At 40.8% G+C, this 20,580-nt stretch overlaps 1 pseudogene; it reads right to left on the bottom strand.

Annotated features, from left to right (window-relative positions):
* Window positions 1–8,363: 8,363 nt before the first annotated feature.
* Window positions 8,364–15,068, bottom strand: LOC128048143 (thymidylate synthase-like; annotated as a pseudogene).
* Between the last annotated feature and the right edge of the window lie 5,512 nt (window positions 15,069–20,580).

Here is a 20,580-nt window from a genome sequence, read left to right as displayed (position 1 = left end):
AATAAACTATATTTTATTGAGGGACATTTAAGTCGTTTCCAATTTTCCTTTATTACAATGCTACAATGAGCATTTTATACACAACATGACCAAAATGTATGTGTATTTCTATCAGATGGGTTCTTAGATACAGAATTGCTGAGCAGAAGAGTATTTACATTTAAAATTTGATAGATAACATCGGATTGTCCTCCACAAGACTTTGTCAGTTCATTTTTCATACTAATCTTGCTGTTATCACATTAAAAAATGCTTTCAGTTTGATGGGTGAAATATAGTTCTGTTTCATTTGCACTGATTAGTGAAATTAAATGTCTTTTCATGTACTTATTGGCCATTTGTATTTCTTATTGTGTGATTTGCACAATACCTTTTGCTCATTTTTCTGTTGTGTTTTCATTTTCTCTTAGTAATTGGTAGAAGATTATTTTATTTTTTGCTTTTCATTTTGTCTGTTTTTACACATATGATAGATATTTTCTGTCACTTATTTGTCTTATCATCTTTAAAATTTTAAAATTAAATATTGTAGATACAAAGCAGTATATATGAAATGTGTTTAATCTCCAAAGAATGACAATAGAATAAATTGCCAGGAATTCATGACCCAGTTTAAAAACTTGTACTTCCTCATTACTCATGAAGTCCTGCATGTGTCCCTTAGGTCCCACCCTCTTTTCTCCACATTCAGAACAATCACAACCCTGAATTTTGAGTTTACCACTCTCTTATTTTTCCATGTGGTTTTGCTACATAAATCTGTGTCCACAAATAATATAATACTTAGCTTACATTCTTCTGACATATAAATATAATCGTATTGTAAGTTTTCTTTGATAACTGCTTACACTCAACATGTTTCTGAGGTTCATCCACTTTTTTTTGCATGTAGCTGTAGCTCATGTCAGCAAAGAGTTCCATTACATGAAATATCAGAATTTATCCATTCCCCTAGCAAACAGTGGTGCTCTGAACATTGTTAGTTAGTGCCCACGTGCAAGAGCTTCTCAAGTTTATCTAGGAGTGAAGTTGATAGGTCCCGCATTGTGTGCACCTTCAGATAAACTATATAGATGTCAAAGTGATTTTTACCAAATTACTCTCCCTACCAGCAGACAGAGTACGTCAAGGCTGTATATTGTCACCCTGCTTATTTAACTTAAATGCAGAGTACACCATGAGAAACGCTGGACTGGAAGTAACACAAGCTGGACTCAAGATTGCCGGGAGAAATCTCAATAACCTCAGATATGCAGATGACACCACCCTTATGGCAGAAAGTGAGGAGGAAATAAAAAGCCTCTTGATGAAAGTGAAAGAGGAGAGTGAAAAAGTTGGCTTAAGCTCAACATTCAGAAAACAAAGATCCTGGCATCCAGTCCCATCACTTCATGGCAAATAGATGGAGAAACAGTGGAAACAGTGTCAGACTTTATTTTTTGGGGCTCCAAAATCACTGCAGATGGTGATTGCAGCCATGAAATTAAAAGACGCTTACTCCTTGGAAGAAAAATTATGACCAACCTAGATAGCATATTCAAAAGCAGAGACATTACTTTTCTGACTAAGTCCGTCTAGTCAAGGCTATGGTTTCTCCTGTGGTCATGTATGGATGTGAGAGTTGGACTGTGAAGAAGGCTGAGTGCCAAAGAATTGATGCTTTTGAACCGTGGTGTTGGAGATGACTCTTGAGAGTCCCTTGGACTGCAAGGAGATCCAACAGGTCCATTCTAAAGGAGATCAGCCCTGGGATTTCTTTGGAAGGAATGATGCTAAAGCTGAAACTCCAGTACTTTGGCCACCTCATGAGAACAGTTGACTCATTGGAAAAGACTGATGCTGGGAGGGATGGGGGCAGGAGGAGAAGGGGACGACAGAGGATGAGATGGCTGGATGGCATCACCGACTCGATAGACGTGAGTCTGAGTGAACCCTGGGAGATGGTGATGAACAGGGAGGCCTGGTGTGCTGCGATTCATGGGGTCGCAAAGAGTCGGACACGACTGAGTGACTGAACTGAACTGAACCAGCAGATATCACTGTTTCTGTTATCCCACATCCTTGCCAACACTTGACAACATTATCTTGAAATTTTTGCAAATCTAGCAGGAGAAAAGTCATAACTTATGGCTCTAAGACATAACTTATTGCATTTTCCTAATTACTAAAAGACAATATTGGTTCCAAAATGGGAAAGGAGTACGTCAAGGCTGTATATTGTCACCTTGCTTATTTAACTTATATGCAGAGTTCAGTTCAGATCAGTTCAGTTGCTCAGTTGTGTCCGACTCTTTGCGACCCCATGAATTGCAGCGCACCAGGCCTCCTTGTCCATCACCAACTCCTGGAGTTCACTAAGACTCACATTCATTGAGTTGGTGATGCCATCCAGCCATCTCATCCTCTGTCGTCCCCTTCTCCTCCTGCCCCTATCCCTCCCAGTATCAGAGTCCTTTCCAATGAGTCAACTCTTCTCATGAGGTGGCCAAAGTTTCAGCTTCAGCATCATTCCTTCCAAAGAACACCCAGCACCGATCTCCTTTAGAATGGACTGGCTGGATCTCCTTGTAGTCCAAGGGACTCTCAAGAGTCTTCTCCAACACCACAGTTCAAAAGCATCAATTCTTGGGCTCTTAGCTTTCTTCACAGTCCAACTCTCACATCCATACATGACCACAGGAAAAACGATAGCCTTGACTAGACGGACCATTGTGGCAAAGTAATGTCTCTGCTTTTGAATATACTATCTAGGTTGGTCATAACTTTTCTTCCAAGGAGTAAGTGTCTTTTAATTTCATGGCTGCAGTCACCATCTGCAGTGATTTTGGAGCCACCAAAATAGTCTGACACTGTTTCCCCACCTATTTGCCATGAAGTGATGGGACCAGATGCCATGATCTTCGTTTCCTGAATGTTAAGCTTTAAGCCAACTTTTTCACTCTCCTCTTTCACTTTCATCAAGAGGCTTTTTATTTCCTCTTCACTTTCTGCCATAAGGGTGATGTCATCTGCATATCTGAGGTTATTGATATTTCTCCCGGCAATCTTGATTCCAGCTTGCACTTCCAGCGTTTCTCATGATGTACTCTGCATATAAGTTAAATAAGCAGGGTGACAATATACAGCCTTGACATACTCCTTTTCTTATTTGGAACCAGTCTGTTTTCCCATATCCAGTTCTAACTGTTGCTTCCTGACCTGCATATAGGTTTCTCAAGAGGCAGGTTAGGTGGTCTGGTATTCCCATCTGTCTCAGAATTTTCCAGTTTCTTGTGATCCACAGAGTGAAAGGCTTTGGCATAGTCAATAAAGCAGAAATAGATGTTTTTCTGGAACTCTGTTGCTTTTTCCATGATCCAGCGGATGTTGGCCATTTGATCTCTGGTTCCTCTGCCTTTTCTAAAACCAGCTTGAACATCTGGAAGTTCACAGTTCACGTATTGCTGAAGCCTGGCTTGGAGAATTTTGAGCATTACTTTACTAGTGTGTGAGATGAGTGCAATTGTTCGGTAGTTTGAGCATTCTTTGGCAATGCCTTTCTTTGGGATTGGAATGAAAACTGACCTTTTCCAGTCCTGTGGCCACTGCTGAGTTTTCCAAACTTGCTGGCATATTGAGTGCAGCACTTTCACAGCATCATCTTTCAGGATCTGAAATAGCTCAACTGGGATTCCATCACCTCCACTAGCTTTGTTCATAGTGATGCTTTCTAAGGCCCACTTGACTTCACTTTCCAGGATGTCTGGCTCTAGATTAGTGATCACATCATCATGACTATCTGGGTCATGAAGCTCTTTTTTGTACAGTTCTTCCATGTATTCTTGCCACCTCTTCTTAATATCTTCTGCTTCTGTTAGGTCCATACCATTTCTGCCCTTTATCGAGCCAATCTTTGCATGAAATGTTCCCTTGGTATCTCTAATTTTCTTGAAGAGATCTCTAGTCTTTCCCATTCTGTTGTTTTCCTTTATTTCTTTGCATTAATTGCTGAGGAAGAGCTTTCTTATCTCTTCTTGCTATTCTATGGAACTCTGCATTCAGATGCTTATATCTTTCCTTTTCTCCTTTGCTTTTCACTTCTCTTCTTTTCACAGCTATTTGTAAGGCCTCCCCAGACAGCCATTTTGCTTTTTTGCATTTCTTTTCCATGGGGATGGTCTTGTTCCCTGTCTCTTGTACAATGTCATGAACCTCCATCCATAGTTCATCAGGCACTCTATCAGATCTAGGTCCTTAAATCTATTTCTCACTTCCACTGTATAATCATAAGGGATTTGATTTAGGTCATACCTGAATGGTCTAGTGGTTTTCCCTACTTTCTTCAATTTAAGTCTGAATTTGGCAATAAGGAGTTTATGATCTGATCCACAGTTAGCTCCCAGTCTTGTTTTGGCTGACTGTATAGAGCTTCTCCATCTTTGGCTGCAAAGAACATAATCAATCTGATTTCGGTGTTGACCATCTGGTGATGTCCATGTGTAGAGTCTTCTCTTGTGTTGTTGGAAGAGGGTGTTTGCTATGGCCAGTGTTCTCTTGGCAAACTCTATGAGTCTTTGCCCTGCTTCATTCTGTATTCCAAGGCCAAATTTGCCTGTTACTCAGGTGTTTCTTGACTTCCTACTTTTGCATTCCAGTCCCCTATAATGAAAAGGACATGTTTTTCGGGTGTTAGTTCTATAAGGTCTTATAAGTCTTCATAGAACCGTTCAACTTCAGCTGCTTCAGCGTTACTGGTTGGGGCATAGACTTGGATTACTGTGATATAGAATGGTTTGCCTTGGAAACGAACAGAGATCATTCTGTCATTTTTCAGATTGCATCCAAGTACTGCATTTCAGACTCTTTTGTTGACCATGATGGGTACTCCATTTCTTCTAAGGGATTCCTGCCCACAGTAGTAGTTATAATGGTCATTTGAATTAAATTCACCCATTCCAGTCCATTTTAGTTCGCTGCTTCCTAGAATGTAGACATTCACTCTTGCCATTTCCTGTTTGACCACTTCCAATTTGCTTTGATTCATGGACCTGACATTCCAGGTTCCTATGCAATATTGCCCTTTACAGCATCGGACCTTGCTTCTATCACCAGTCACATCCACGACTGGGTATTGTTTTTGCTTTGGCTCCATCCCTTCATTCTTTCTGGAGTTATTTCTCCACTGATCTCCAGTAGCATGTTAGGCACCTACCGACCTGGGGAGTTCCTCTTTCAGTATCCTATCATTTTGCCTTTTCATACTATTCATAGGGTTCTCGAGGGAAGAATACTGAAGTGGTTTGCCATTCCCTTCTCCAGTGGACCACATTCTGTCATACCTCTCCACCATGACCTGCCCGTCTTGGGTGGCCCCACATGGCATGGCTTAGTGTCATTGAGTTAGACAAGGCTGTGGTCCATGTGATCAGATTGGTTAGTTTTCTCTGATTGTGGTTACAGTGTGTCTGTCCTCTGATGCCCTCTTGCACACCTACTGTCTTACTTGGGTTTCTCTTACCTTGGATGAGGGGTATCTCCTTACTGCCACCCCTCCTGACCTTGAATATGGAGTAGCTCCTCTCGGCCCTGCTGCACCCGTGCAGCTACCACTCCTTGTACGTGGGGTAGCTGTATGCAGAGTACAACATGCCAAATGCCAGGCTGGATGAAGCACAAGCTGGAATCAAGATTGCTGGGAGAAATATCAATAAGCTCAGATATGCAGATGACACCACCCTTATGGCAGAAAGCGAATAAGAACTAAAGAGCCTCTTGAGGAAAGTGAAAGAGGAGAATGAAAAAGTTGGCTTAAAACTCAACATTCAGAAAACTAAGATCATGGCATCTGGTTCCATCACTTCATGGCAAATAGATGGGGAATCAATAGAAACAGTGAGAGACAGCTGACAGAGGATGAGATGGTTGGATGGCATCACTGACCTGATGGACATGAGTTTGAGTATGCTCTGGGAGTTGGTGATGGACAGGGAGGCCTGTCATGCTGCAGTCCATGGGGTCGCCAAGAGTCGGATACGACTGAGCGACTGAACTGAACTGAATTGAATTACTAAAGAGATTGGTTAATTTTCCTGTGCTTTTTGAACATTTTTTATCTTCCTCTTCCACAAAGCTTCTGTTCATCCTTGCTCACTTTTCTATCGGATCGTTTGTCTTTTCCTTGTTTATTTGTATCTGTTCCGTATACAGTCTAGATCAGAACATTTTGTCATTTTTTTCAGGTACTTACTCTGTGCTTTGCCTTTCCACTCTCTTAATGGTATCTTTTGGTGAACAGAATTTCTTAATTTTAACCTACTTAAACTTACCCATCAGTATTGGTAGGAGTGTGTGTGTGTGTGTGTGTGTGTGTGTGTGTGTTTGTGTACACACATATGTGTACTTTACTAAAGAAATCCTTTCTTTCCCTAATATCATAAAGATAATCTTTGAGATTTTCACCCAAACATTTTACAGTTTTGCCTTTTACATTTAACTTTTTAATCCATATAGAATTGAGTTTTGTGGGTATGGTGAGATTTCTCACCTCTTTTTAATATGGATAACCAGTTGGGGCAGCATAATCATGGCATCTGGTCCCATCACTTCATGGCAAATAGATGAGGAAACAGAGGAAACAGTGGCTGACTTTTTCTGGGCTCCAAAATCACTGCAGATGGTGATTGCAGCCATGAAATTAAAAGACGCTTACTCCTTGGAAGGAAAGTTATGACCAACCTAGAGAGCATATTAAAAAGCAGAGATATTACTTTGCCAGCAAAGGTCTGTGTAGTCAAGGCTATGGTTTTTCCAGTGGTCATGTATGGATGTGAGAGTTGGACTATAAAGAAAGCTGAGCACCAAAGAATTGATGCTTTTGAACTGTGGTATTGGAGAAGACTCTTGAGAGTCCCTTGGACTGCAAGAAAATCCAACCAGTCCATCCTAAAAGAGATCAGTCCTTGGTGTTCATTGGAAGAACTGATGTTGAAGCTGAAACTCTAACACTTTGGCCACCTGATGTGAAGAACTAACTCATTGGAAAATACCCTGATGCTGGGAAAGATTGAGGGCAGGAGGAGAAGGGGCTGACAGGGGATGAGATGGTTGGATAGCATCACTGACTTGATGGACGTGGATTTGGGTGAACTCCAGGAGTTGGTGATGGACAGGGAGGCCTGGCGTGATGCAGTCCATGGGGTCACTCAGTCAACACGACTGAGTGACTGAACTGAACTGAATCCATTGGAAATCCAGCTTTCTCCCACTGCCCTGTGATTCCACATCTTTGCTATTAATATAAATCACATTCCAAACACATGGGGTTATTTCTGGGTTTCTATCCTGTCCTAGTGGTGTATTTGTCTATTCCAATGCAAATACCACAATATACTCATTAACATAGCTTAACATAGATTATTAAGATAGATTAACATATTCTTAATGTTAATCTTAACATAGATTATTAACATAGATTCATGTATCACTTAAAAAACGACTTAGCCCACCTAGTTCTTCTTCAGGCATAACTTAGGCTTTATGGGATGTTTTCTATTCCATATTCTTTTAGAATTAGGTTGTCAAGACTCAGAAGACTCTACAGTTTTGACTGTCTTGAATCTGTAAATTAAGTTGAGGAGAATTGACATCTTTTTAATAATGATTCTCTTTATACATGAACATGGCCTCAATTTATTTAGATATTTTAAATGTCTATTAATAAAGTTTATAATTCTTTCTTATAAAGATCTTTGGTGCTTATTTTTAGATTCTTCACATTTTCAAAATGCCATAAATTTTATCTTTTTAAAAAACTATGCATTTGAACTCTTTGCTGTTGGTTTAGAAGGACAATTGATTTTATATTCAGATCTCATGTTAAGTTCTACTGTTTATTAAAAAAAACTGGTGATTTTTTCCAGAGGTTTCTGTATAGACAATATATCATACACAAATAAAGTTGTTTCTTCCTTTCTAGTACTTAAATTCATTTATTTTGTTTTCTTGCCTTACTTCACTGACTTAGGTCTCCCATTGCATCTCACTTTATCTTCTTTGCTTTTTAACGATTGTTTCATTATTTTCAATTTCTTTGTCTCTCTGTTCCACATTCTTGCTCACTTCTTCAGCATTAGAGTCTATTTCACAAATGCTTTTTCAGTGGGTCTAGCCTCACAGTAAACTTGTTCACTGAGTTTGAATTTTAATCATGAGATTTTTAATTTCTAAGGATTCTATTAAATTTTTTTCTAAAGCCTTCCTCTGAATGCAGAACACTTCTTTATTACAGCAAGATATATAACAAATAAACATTAAGTGTTCATAACCACACTAGCCATTATTAGGACTGATAGTATTATTCAGCTTGCCCAAATTTGGGGGAATAGCTATATACCAGTCTTGAAATTCACTGACCATGTGGTGATGTTGAAAGGCACACTGAGGCCCTGTCTCTCGACCTCTGGTACAGCCAGCAGGTCAGCTCATGGTTCCCACATAGAAAGGCAAAGGGCATGGCATGGAAGTGGGGTCAGAGGCGGGTTATGAGAGGAAGATCTTTTGGATTCCAAGCGGACAGGATGATTCTTCTGTTTTCAGGGCTGGTTTTGATTGTGTCATTCACCTTTGAAGTTGATTATTCCTTGATCTGAATAATCTGAGTGCACATCTTTGTATGTGAAAGTGAAGTCGCTCAGTCATGTCCGACTCTTTGCGAGCCCATGGACTGTAGCTTACCAGGCTCCTCCGTCTATGGGATTTTCCAGGCAAGAATACAGGAGTGGATTGCTATTTCCTTCTCCAGGAGATCTGGGTCTCCCACATTGTAGGCAGATGTTTACTGCCTGAGCCACCAGGGAAGTAGTTTGTATATGGAGCCCCAAAAGCCTCCACTGAAACCTGTAAACTGGGCCTTCATACCCTTCTTTTCTGGTGAAGAGTTCCAGGCTGTCCAAGAAATCTCAGGACCCATGGGAATCCTAGATATTCACCCTGCTTGGAAGGCATCTCCTTAATGTTTGTGGATCCCTTGATGGATAAACCACAGCAACTCCTTGCAAACACCCTTTCAGAAAACACGTTTGAGTGTCAGCAGAGGAAATTCACCTCTCAGTCTGTAGCACACTTGTGTTGCTGCTGCTGCTGCTAAGTCACTTCAGTTGTGTCCGACTCTGTGTGACCCCATAGACGGCAGCCCACCAGGCTCCCCTGTCCCTGGTATTCTCTAGGCAAGAACACTGGAGTGGGTTGCCATTTCCTTCTCCAATGCATGAAACTGAAAAGCGAAAGTGAAGTCACTTAGTCATGTCCGACCCTCAGCGACCCCATGGACTGCAGCCCACCAGGCTCCTCCATCCATGGGATTTTCCAGGCCTTGTGTTAGGAATACTGACAATGAGCCGGTGAGGGTGTGGCCATTCTTTGGAAGACACAATGAAGGACATGATAAATCTGTCAGTTCAGTTCAGTTCAGTTCAGTTCAGTCACTCAGTCATGTCTGAATCTTTGTGACCCCATGGACTGCAGCACAACAGGCCTCTCTGTCCATCACCAACTCCTGGAGTTTACTCAGACTCATGTCCATTGAGTCAGTGATGCCATCCAACCATCTTATCCTCTGTCAGCCCCTTCTCCTCCCGCCTGCAATCTTTCCCAGTATCAGGGTCTTTTCTGATGAGTCAGTTCTTCACATCAGGTGGCCAACATATTGGAGTTTCAGCTTCAGCATCAGTCCTTCCAATGAATATTCAGGACTGATTTCCTATAATATGGACTGGTTGGACCTCCTTGCAGTCCAAGGGACTCTAAAGAGTCTTCTCCAACACCACAGTTCAAAAGCATCAATTCTTTGGTGCTCAGCTTTCTTTATAGTCCAAATCTCACATCCATACATGACTACTGGAAAAACTAAAGCTTTGATTAGATGGACAATTGTTGGCAAAGTAATGTCTCTTTTCAATATGATGTCTGGCTTGGTGATAAATTTTCTTCCAAGGAGCAAATGTCTTTTAATTTCATGGCTGCAGTCACCATATGCAGTGATTTTTGGAGCCCCCTAAAATAAAGTCTCTCACTGTTTTCTTTGTTTCCCCATCTATTTGCCAAAGCAAAACCAACACCCAGTTGTGGATGTGACTGGTGATGGGAGTGAAGTCTGATGCTGTAAAGAGTAATATTGCATAGGAACCTCTGGAATGTTAGGTACATGAATCAAGGCAAATTCAGTTCAGTTCAGTTCAGTTCAGTCGTTCAATCGTGTCTGACTCTTTGCAACCCCATGAATTGCAGCATGCCAGGCTTCCCTGTCCATCACCAACTCTTGGAGTTCACTCAAACTCACGTCCATCTAGTCGGTGATGCCATCCAGCCATCTCATCCTCTGTCATCCCCTTTTCCTCCTGCCCCCAATCCCTCCCAGCATCAGAGTCCTTTCCAATGAGTTAACTCTTCCAATGAGGTGGCCAAAGTACTGGAGTTTCAGCTTTAGCATCATTCCTTCCAAAGAACACCCAGGACTGATCTCCTTTAGGATGGACTGGTTGGATCTCTTTGCAATACAAGGGACTCTCAAGAGTCTCCTCCAGCACCACAGTTCAAAAGCATCAATTCTTCGGTGCTCAGCTTTCTTCACAGTCCAACTCTCACATCCTTATATGACCACAGGAAAAACCATAGCCTTGACTAGACGGACCTTTGCTGGCAAAGTAACGTCTTTGCTTTTGAATATGCTATCTAGGTTGGTCATAAGTTTCCTTCCAAGGAGTAAGCGTCTTTTAATTTCATGGCTGCAGTCACCATCTGCAGTGATTTTGGAGCCCCCCAAAATAAAGTCTGACACTGTTTCCACTGTTTCCCCATCTATTTCCCATGAAGTGATGGGACCAGATTCCATGAGCTTCGTTTTCTGAAATTGAGCTTTAAGCCAACTTGTTCACTCTCCTCTTTCACTTTCATCAAGAGGCTTTTTAGTTCCTCTTCACTTTCTGCCATAAGGGTGGTGTCATCTGCATATCTGAGGTTATTGAGATTTCTCCCGGCAATCTTGATTCCTGCTTGTGCTTCTTCCAGCCCAGCACTTATCATGATGTACTCTGCATGTAAGTTAAATAAGCAGGGTGACAATATACAGCCTTGACATACTCCTTTTCTTATTTGGAACCAGTCTGTTATCCCATGTCCAGTTCTAACTGTTGCTTCCTGACCTGCATATAGGTTTCTCAAGAGGCAGGTCAGGTGGTCTGCTATTCCCATCTCTTTCAGAATTTTCCACAGTTTCTTGTGATCCACACAGTGAGAGGCTTTGGCATAGTCAATAAAGCAGAAATAGATGTTTTTCTGGAACTCTCTTGCATTTCCATGATCCAGCGGATGTTGACAATTTGGTCTCTGGTTTTTCTGCCTTTTCTAAAACCAGCTTGAACATCTGGAAGTTCATGGTTCACGTACTGCTGGAGCCTGGCTTGGAGAATTTTGAGCATTACTTTACTAGCCTGTGAGATGAGTGCAATTGTGTAGTAGTTTGAGCATTCTTTAGCATTGCCTTTCTTTGAGATTGGACTTCCCTGGTGGCTCAGACATTAAAGTGTCTGTCTACAATGTGAGAGACCTGGGTTCGATCCCCGGATTGGGAAGAATCCCTGGAGAAGAAAATGGCAAGCCACTCCAGTACTCTTGCCTTGAAAATCCCATGGACAGAGGAGCTTGATGCAGGCTACTGTCCATGGGGTCGCAAAGAGTCGGGCATGACTGAGCGACTTCACTTCTTTGAGATTGGAATGAAAACTGACCTTTTCCAGTCCTGTGGCCACTGCTGAGGTTTCCAAATTTGCTGGCATATTGAGTGCAGCACTTTCACAGCATCATCTTTTAGGATTTGAAATAGCTAAACTGGAATTCCATCACCTCCACTAGCTTTGTTCATAGTGATGCTTTCTAAGACCCACTTGACTTCACGTTCCAGGATGTCTGGCTCTAGGTGAGTGATCACACCATCGTGATTATCTGTGTCGTGAAGATCTTTTTTGTGCAGTTCTTCTGTGTATTCTTGCCACCTCTTCTTAATATCTTCTGCTTCTGTTATGTCCATACCATTTCTGTCCTTTATTGAGCCCATCTTTGCATGAAATGTTCCCTTGGTATCTCTAACTTTCTTGAAAAGATCTCTAGTCTTTCCCATCCTGTTGTTTTCCTCTAGAAGCAGTCAAACAGGAGATGGCAAGAGTGAACATCATCATTTTAAGAATCAGTGAATTAAAATGGACTGGAATGGGTGAATTTAACTCAGATGACAATTATATCTATTACTGTGGGCAAAAATCCCTTAGAAGAAATGGAATGTCCATCATAGTGAACAAAAGAGTCCGAAATGCAGTACTTAGGTGCAATCTAAAAAATGACAGAATGATCTGTTCGTTTCGAAAGCAAACCATTCAATATCACAGTAATCCAAGTCTATGTCACAGCCAGTAATGCTGAAGAAGCTGAAGTTGAACGGTTCTATGAAGACCTACAAGACCTTCTAGAACTAACACCCAAAAAAGATGTCCTTTTCATTATAGTGGACTGGAGTGCAAAAGTAAGAAGTCAAGAAATACCTGGAGTAACAGGCAAATTTGGCCATGGAATACAGAATGAAGCAGGGTAAAGGCTATTAGTGTTCTGCCAAGAGAACACAGTGGTGATAGCAAACACCCTCTTCCAACAACACAAGAATAGACTCTACACATGGACATCACCAGATGGTCAACACTGAAATCAGATTGATTATGTTCTTTGCAGCCAGAGATGGAGAAGCTCTATACAGTCAGCAAAAACAAGGCCACGAGCTGACTGTGGCTCAGATCATGAACTCCTTATTGCCAAATTCAGACTTAAAGTGAAGAAAGCAGGGAAAACCACTAAACCATCCAGGTATCCAATCAGGTGTCTATCTCTGATACTTAAGCTCCCCGTGTGGCAGCAGCCACTGCAGACTGGGAGCCTGGGGGATGGCTGACTGTGGGCGAGGTGGCCCTGCCCCTTCCTGTCCCTCTTTTCCTGCCATGACTCCAGAGACTCCGCTTCTTCCTGTGAGTGCTGAAGTCTTTTTCTTCTTAGTCATAGTTTCAACCCTCCCTTTTAAATTTTTAAACAAAAGTAAACATACTTGTAGGTTTCTTCTTATATTTGAAGTTTGCTGGTTAGTTTATGTTGTCTGCTGTTTCTGCTGCCTTTCACAGTGAGTTAAATCCTTCCCTGGTTTGGGATTTATGACTCCGATTTCCTATTTTTATCCATGAGAATTTTTGAGGCCTACATTGAAGGTGGGTTCTTCTAGGCTTTTCATTTGTTTCTGCTAGATGTCCAGGGCATTATCCATGTGAGATCATTTTATTCTGAAGTATCTATTTAAGGTTTCTCACTCCAAGGTATTATTTGTTTGGGCTACAAGCTTTAGAAAGAATCAGCTTGTGTTAAGAATTCTCAAGGGAGATTCACCCCCTCCACCCCCAAACTAGTGACAGCATTTAGGGCAGGCAGGCAATTTTATTTGCTGCCTCCTTGAACTGGGGCTGGCTGATTTCTACTTCACTCTGACATTGTGAGTGTGGCCTTTTGTGATTCCACGTTATAGAGGAAGGGAATCTCTTATAGAGCCTCCCACTTTAGACTGACCCTTATGATCTTTAAGGTCAGAAAATGAAGTTTCAGGACTCTGGGGCTTGGCAAATGCCATCAGAGTAAATGTCAGTTTTGGGGCTCTGCTTCTGTGTTTCCCATTTCTCTTGATTTTTGGGTTTTGAGGGCTCTTTGTTTTCTTGACGAGCTCATACTTATATTAAAAAAAAGATGCTTTTAATATTCCATCCAGAGTTTTTAATTGCTATGGAATAGCATTCTTGGCAGAGGCAAGCTGGGGTGCTTCCCCTTACTTAGGTTAGCCTTAGGAGACAAGAATTCCTTCCTTCTGGTCCTGGCCTTGAGTTGTTTTCCTTGACAGCCTGACAAATCTCAGTGTAACATCTGCATCTCCTCTGTGAACATGCATATAATCTCCTCTGATTATGAACTTTTTTCAATGACTTTTAAGTATTTTTAAAAATTTGCCATATGCCTCAGTGAAATTGACCTTACTCAGAACTACAGCAGAATATGTAAATGGTTTCTCTTTGGGCTACTTTAAATATACTGTCTTAAATGGAAATTTCCCAGTGAAACTTGTTTATGAACAGAAATCAGTGTTGAGAAATGATGGCATATGAAATGAAATCTGCAGGAAATGTCTTGCTTATTTCTACTATGGAGAGCAGTACCCTTGATTATAATACAGGTTTACCTCTATCTACTTATCTTTTTGCATAGGATGAACATACTCATCATTGTAGAAAGAGATATTCCCCACTTGTTTCAATTCTTGACCTAACCATCATGGCAACTGTCTGCCTTCCTGGTTGGATCGGACAGGGACTGAGAAGAATGAGAGTCTGAAGGGCACTCAAATGCCTTGAAAGATCTTAGGAATAATGATGTCATGTGGGAAGACTGAACTCAGTTCTCAGGTCCAGTGCTGGGGAATGATGATGACACATGGTTACCCTAGACCTGAATGTGATGAACAGGGATATAGGAGCTTAGATCTATCTCAGTAGACACTTCACAAAGTTTCTTTCTTTTTTTTCAGATTTAAAAGCCAAAACTATAGAAATTGGAGAAGTTTTCTCCCTCAAGAACAGATCAAACCTATTGTAAATGGTGGATTATATCCAAGCAATTTGTTTAATATTGTCATTATTTATATAACAGTTGTGATCCATCTTCATTGCTGCATGTGGGATCTTTTAGTTGCAGAAACCAGGATCTAGTTTCCTGACCAGGGATTGAACTCAGTCCCCTGGCATTGGGAGCTTGGAGTCTTTAGCCATTAGACCAGCAGAGAAGTCCTGGTTCCTATTAATTTTGAATGTTCATTGCTGAGATTGCTTCAGGTTGTGTATGTGAATGCATATACAACAAGTCCACTACCGAGGAACCTTCAAGTTGCAAACTTTCAAAGGTGGGAAATGTGCATCTGGTTTCAGCGAGGAACCGGAACCTATGCCGTCAATGTCAGGCATGAGTGAAATTGAAGCTTGCCCTCCATCTCCTGTTGCTGATGATCTTTTGGCTCTACCATCTCCCACCTCCTCTCCCTCCTCTAGTCAGTAACTCCTCTTGTCTGTTCACTTGATGCCAATTCCTGTACTACTGTTGTACTGTATTACTGTGCTTTTCAAGGTACTGTACTGAAAGATTAAGCATGTTTCCTTTATTTTTTGTGTTTTTAAAAATGTACTATTTGTGTGAAAAGTATTATGAACCTATTACAGCATAGTGCTATATACCCAGTTGTGTTAGTTGGGTACCTAGGCTACCTTTGTTGGACTTGTCAATCAACTGAACAAATGGAACCTGGTATCAGCATGGAATGCATTCGTATGGAGGGGACTTTCTGTATTAGATATGTATGTGTGTGTGTTGCTTTGGGATGGTATCCATTCCGCCCTCCTATATTTCTATCTTAATCTCTATTACAACCAGCAAGACAGATCACCCGGAACCAGTTTCCGCCAGTCTTCCTCTGATTCATTCATTTCATTTTAAAAATATTTGAGTGTCTATCTTGAGCCCAGTGCTGTGCCATTCAGATTTACTTAGGTCAATAAGTATTGTACAATTTATATTTGCTAGATACTACCTGGATGAATAACATACCCTCCTTGGACTTAAGAAAATCAGTTTTGTTAGATAGAAAAATTTAAATTTTAGGAAAAATCATTTGGCAGTTTTGTATTGACACAAAAATATAGGTTCTCTAACTTGCTGCTTGTGAAAACCTCATTGTGTGTAGCTAGGAATTCTCTTTAATCCAAATGAACTACAAAACTGTTACTTGTTTGCATTCTCTTTATTTTACCTCTTTCTGAAACACTCTTGAGGTATAATGTGTCCTTTCCTTTTAGTATTTAGCAAATAAGATGTATGATTGTATAATTTCCAGTATATAGAAATGAGCCATGCCAAAAACAAAGGAATTTTACCTTGTGTCTTAGAGTGGGGAATATTGCAGGTGGTGACATTTTCCAAGATCCTATAAGGATTTGACAGGACACAAAGGAACAAGGCCCAGGTATTGATTGGACACCAAGCAAAGCTAGTGGAGGTGGTGGTATTCCATCTGAGTTATTTAAAATCCTCAAAGATGATGGTGTTAAAGTGCTGCACTCAATATGCCAGCAAATTTGAAAAACTCAGCAATGGCCACAAGACTGGAAAGGGTAAGTTTTCATTCTAATCCCAAAGAAAGGCAATGCCAAAAAATATTTAAACTATATAATTGCACTCATTTAACATGCTAGCAAGGCAGTGCTCAGAATTCTTTAAGCTAAGCTTCAGCAGTATGTGAACCAAGGACTTCTAGATGTACAAGTTGGATTTAGAAAAGGCAGAGGAACCAGAGGCCAAATTGCCAACATCCTCTGGATCATAGAAAAAGCAAGGAAATTCCAGAAAATCATTTATTTCTGGTTCATTGACTATGCTAAAGCCTTTGACTCTGTGGATCACAACAAACTGTGGAAAATTCTTTTTTTTTTTTTGAAAATTCTTAAAAAGATGGGACTACCACCTTACCTGCCTCCTGAGAAATCTATATGCAGTTCAAGTGCAACAGTCAGAATCAGACTTGGAACAATGCACTAGTTCCAAACTGGGAAAGGAGTACATCAAGGCTGTATATTGTCACCTTGCTTATTTAACTATATACATCATGTGAATACATCATGTAAAATGCCAGGTTAGATGACTCACAAACTAGAATCAAGATTGCCAGGAGAAATATCAATAACCTCAGATATACAGATGATACCACTCTAATGGCTGAAAGCAAAGAGGAACTAAAGAGTCTCTTGATGAGGGTGAAAGAGGAGAGTGAAAAAGCTAGCTTAAAACTCAACATTCAAAAAATGAAGATCATGATATCCAGTCCCATCAATTCGTGGCGAGCAGAAGGGGAAAAGGTGGAAACAGTGGCAGATTTTATTTTTTTGGCTCCAGTGCTGAAGCTCCAGTATGCTGGCCACCTGATGTGAGGAGCCGACTCACTGGAAAAGACCCTGATACTGGGAAAGATTGAGGGCAGGAGGAGAAGGGTGTAACATAGGATGAAGTGGTTGGATGGCATCACTTACTTAAACTCTGGGAGACAGTGAAGAACAGGGAAGCCTGGCATGCTGCAGTCTGTGGGGTCGCAGAGAGTCAGACATGACTTAGTGACTGAACAACAGCAATGGGCTGGATAACTTGGATTTGCTTTCAACATAGAAAATTACCGTCAATAAAAAATACGTGGGGAAAAGTAAACTATAAAAAGTTTGTTTTTTCTTTTTTTAGGACTGCAGTGTTCTTATTTTCGAAGATGCTTAGAAATGTGAATGAGGCAACATGATACTGCTTGCAAGAGATTTTGTTAACCTGCTGGAGTGATTGAGATAGAACTATGAGTAGTTTATCACTTATTTGTTTAAAAAGCAGGCTGCTTTCAGATAATAATAATAGTAGTAATAATAAATTGTACCACTGAGTGTTTAGTGTGTGCCAGGAATTTTTCGAAGTATGTTGTTAGCTCTAATCTTCATGACAATCTACTATGAAGTGTGTATGATAATAATCTACATTTTACAGATAAGAAAATGGAGGCACAGTAAGGTTCAGTAATTTGTCCAGATCACAACAGTGGTGAGACAAGATCTGAACCCAGAGGATTGACTCTGAAGTCCATGGTGCTAAGCTTTACTATTTTCAGTTTGCCTTTTTTTTTTTTTTTTTTTGGTGGGAGGCCTTTAAAAACAATTTCCTTTTTAATTTTTTTAAAATTTGGCTGCGCTGGGTCTTAGTTGTGTTATGCAACATCTTTGATCTTTGTTGCGGCACTTATTCTCTTTGTTGTGGCATGTGAGATCTAGTTTCCTGACTAGGGATCAGATCTGGGTTCCCAATGTTGGGAGCTCAGAGTCTTAGCCCCTGGACACCACGCAAGTCACAGTTTGCCTTTTAATGACAACAGCATGAACATTTGCACTGTCCACCTCATTTTCCATAATATTTTAAATCTATTAATTATCTTAGAAAATCTTATTTTTTTCTAAAAGATTTTGAAAATGCCACCCAAGACATTGCTCAGTATATTAAAAGTTAAGATTAGTGGAGTCCAAATTTATAGATTGCAAGATGGGATATTTTTATTGGTGGTGGTTCACATTTTGAAATAGTTATACTGTATGCTGTTCTCAGTTGCTCAGTCGTGTCTGACTCTTTGTGACAGCCTGTAGCCCTCCAGGCTTCTCTGTTCATGGGATTTCCCAGGCAGGAATACTGGGGTGGGTTGCCATTTCCTCCCCCAGGGCATCTTCCTGACCCAAGGATCTAACCCTTGTCTCTTGTGTCTCCTGCATTGGCAGGCAGATTCTTTACCACTGAGCCACCTGGGAAGCCCAGTTATACTGTATGCATATATCTAAAGAAGTATTATTAAAAAGGCAGAGAGAGAGAGAGAAAACCTCACATACACATAAAACTCCACAGTGATGAAATGGGTAATTCACAAGGATGCCTACTCTTCTAAGGGACTGGACTATTTTCTTGTAGTCTTTGAATGTTCACACTGATATATAAAGCAATGTATCCTCATTAACCCCTTCCATTGACTGGTGGTCTACAATTATGCTTCTGTTGTGCTTCTGTCCTCCCTTGGGAAGCAAAAGATGACAGATTCAGCATAAAGCTGGACCTCACTGTATGAGTAAGTAGCCTGACTGCTGTGCACATCAGGATAACTTTCATGATACACAGAGGTAACACAATGGAAATCACATTTTAGAAATCCAATTTATCTTGCTGTGAATAGAATTGCCTTCAATCCTGATGACAATTAGTTTTGTTCCATAACACTGTGATAGGAATGTGACATTGAAAAACTACTTGCTATCTACGAAAGCTTTCGTCTACCGTGAGTTCATGCCACAGAGGGAAAAAATGTTAATTCTACTTAAGTGAGAAAACATAAAAGGGTTTTTCACAAAGAGTGGCCACAAGGTCAGAGTATGACTGCTGAGGTAATGAAGAGAAGGCATCCCTGAAACTTTTCGTTGCTTATACATTCTATTAAAGTTGCAAAATTCTGCTGATTCTTTTTTCTCAAAACCACTGGGGTTGCAGCTCAGTCACATTATGGGTTAAGAGGGGAGTGAGGCCAGCCTTTAATGTTTCCTGGTACTGCATAGAGCCTGCCGCTGATGCTCTTGGCTGGCCTTGGCTTTCCTCTTTGGTTCCAGTATCCTTTTCCTTTTCACCCAACTTTGCTGGTAAGTCTGTTCAGTACTTACAGTATTGTTTTGAAACCCCCAAATTGCACCTTCATGTCTACTGTGAGAATAAAAAGCCCCCTGGTACAGCATACTCTAGCAAAAAATAAAAGCCTGAAATATGGTTAACATTTTCCCACCCATCTGTCGGCAAGCACACATCAAAAGAAATTCTGTAGTTTGATAAGACTGGAATCAGACATCTTGCAACTCAATGGTGTGTGTGTTTATTGATCACTGCAGGAGTGAAGAGAGACCTGGAGCAGGGCAGACTTGAATGGGAATCCAAGCACCACCATTTACCAGCTTATTTGGGCAAATATTTCTGAATGAGAATTTCTTCATTGGTAAATGGGGAGTAATAGCTATCTCGTGTGGTTACTGTGGAGTTAAACGTTTTGTATCTAAAAGTGAAAGTGAAAGTCGTCCAGTTGTGTCTGACTCTTTGTGACCCCATGGACAATACAGTCCATGGAATTCTCTAGGCCAGAATACTAGAATGGGTAGCCTTTCCTTTCTCCAGGGGATCTTCCCAATCCAGGGACTGAACCCAGGTCTCCTGCATTGCGGGTGGATTCTTTAGCAGCTGAGTCACAAGGGAAGCGCAAGAATACTGGAGTGGGTAGCCTATCCCTTCTCCAGTGGATCTTCCCTACCCAGGAATCCAACTGGAGTCTCCTACATTGTACCTAGGGCGCTAGTATATCCTAAGTGTTAATTGCTACCTATTATGATGCTATGTGACTTGCTACCTATTATGATGCTATGTGACTTAGTTCCCACCTTAAGAAGATTGTTCTGGAAAGAGAGAGAAAGCATGTACGTAAATGCTTCAAAGCAGAGGGATAAAGGCTGTGAAGGAGCCTCAAAATGTCTTGATACTGGTGTTGTGGAGAGAGCCTAGTGGCTGGGATAGGCACCAATCTCTTAAGTTTTTGCCCTAAACTCTCTTGGTCCCTCCAGTCTACTCTTCATAAAACAGTCAGTGTTTCCTTTCTTTCTTTCTTTCTTTCTTTCTTTCTTTTTTTTTTTTTTAATGTTTCCTTTCTTAAATGCAGATAGGATCACACTTAAAATCCTCCCATGATTTCACATTCTCTTTGGGAGAAAGTATCAGTATATGAACTCCTGTTTAATTCTCCAACTTCATTTCCTTCCCTTTACCTTTCTCATTTCCAAACATATGTTTCGTGTGCTTGTTTTTTTGTTCAGTTGCTTAGTCGTGTCC

This window comes from Budorcas taxicolor, chromosome 5 (assembly GCF_023091745.1).
Source record: "Budorcas taxicolor isolate Tak-1 chromosome 5, Takin1.1, whole genome shotgun sequence".
Taxonomy (NCBI): domain Eukaryota; kingdom Metazoa; phylum Chordata; class Mammalia; order Artiodactyla; family Bovidae; genus Budorcas; species Budorcas taxicolor.
Note: the sequence above shows the minus strand (reverse complement) of the source record. Positions and strands in the feature narration are given on the sequence as shown.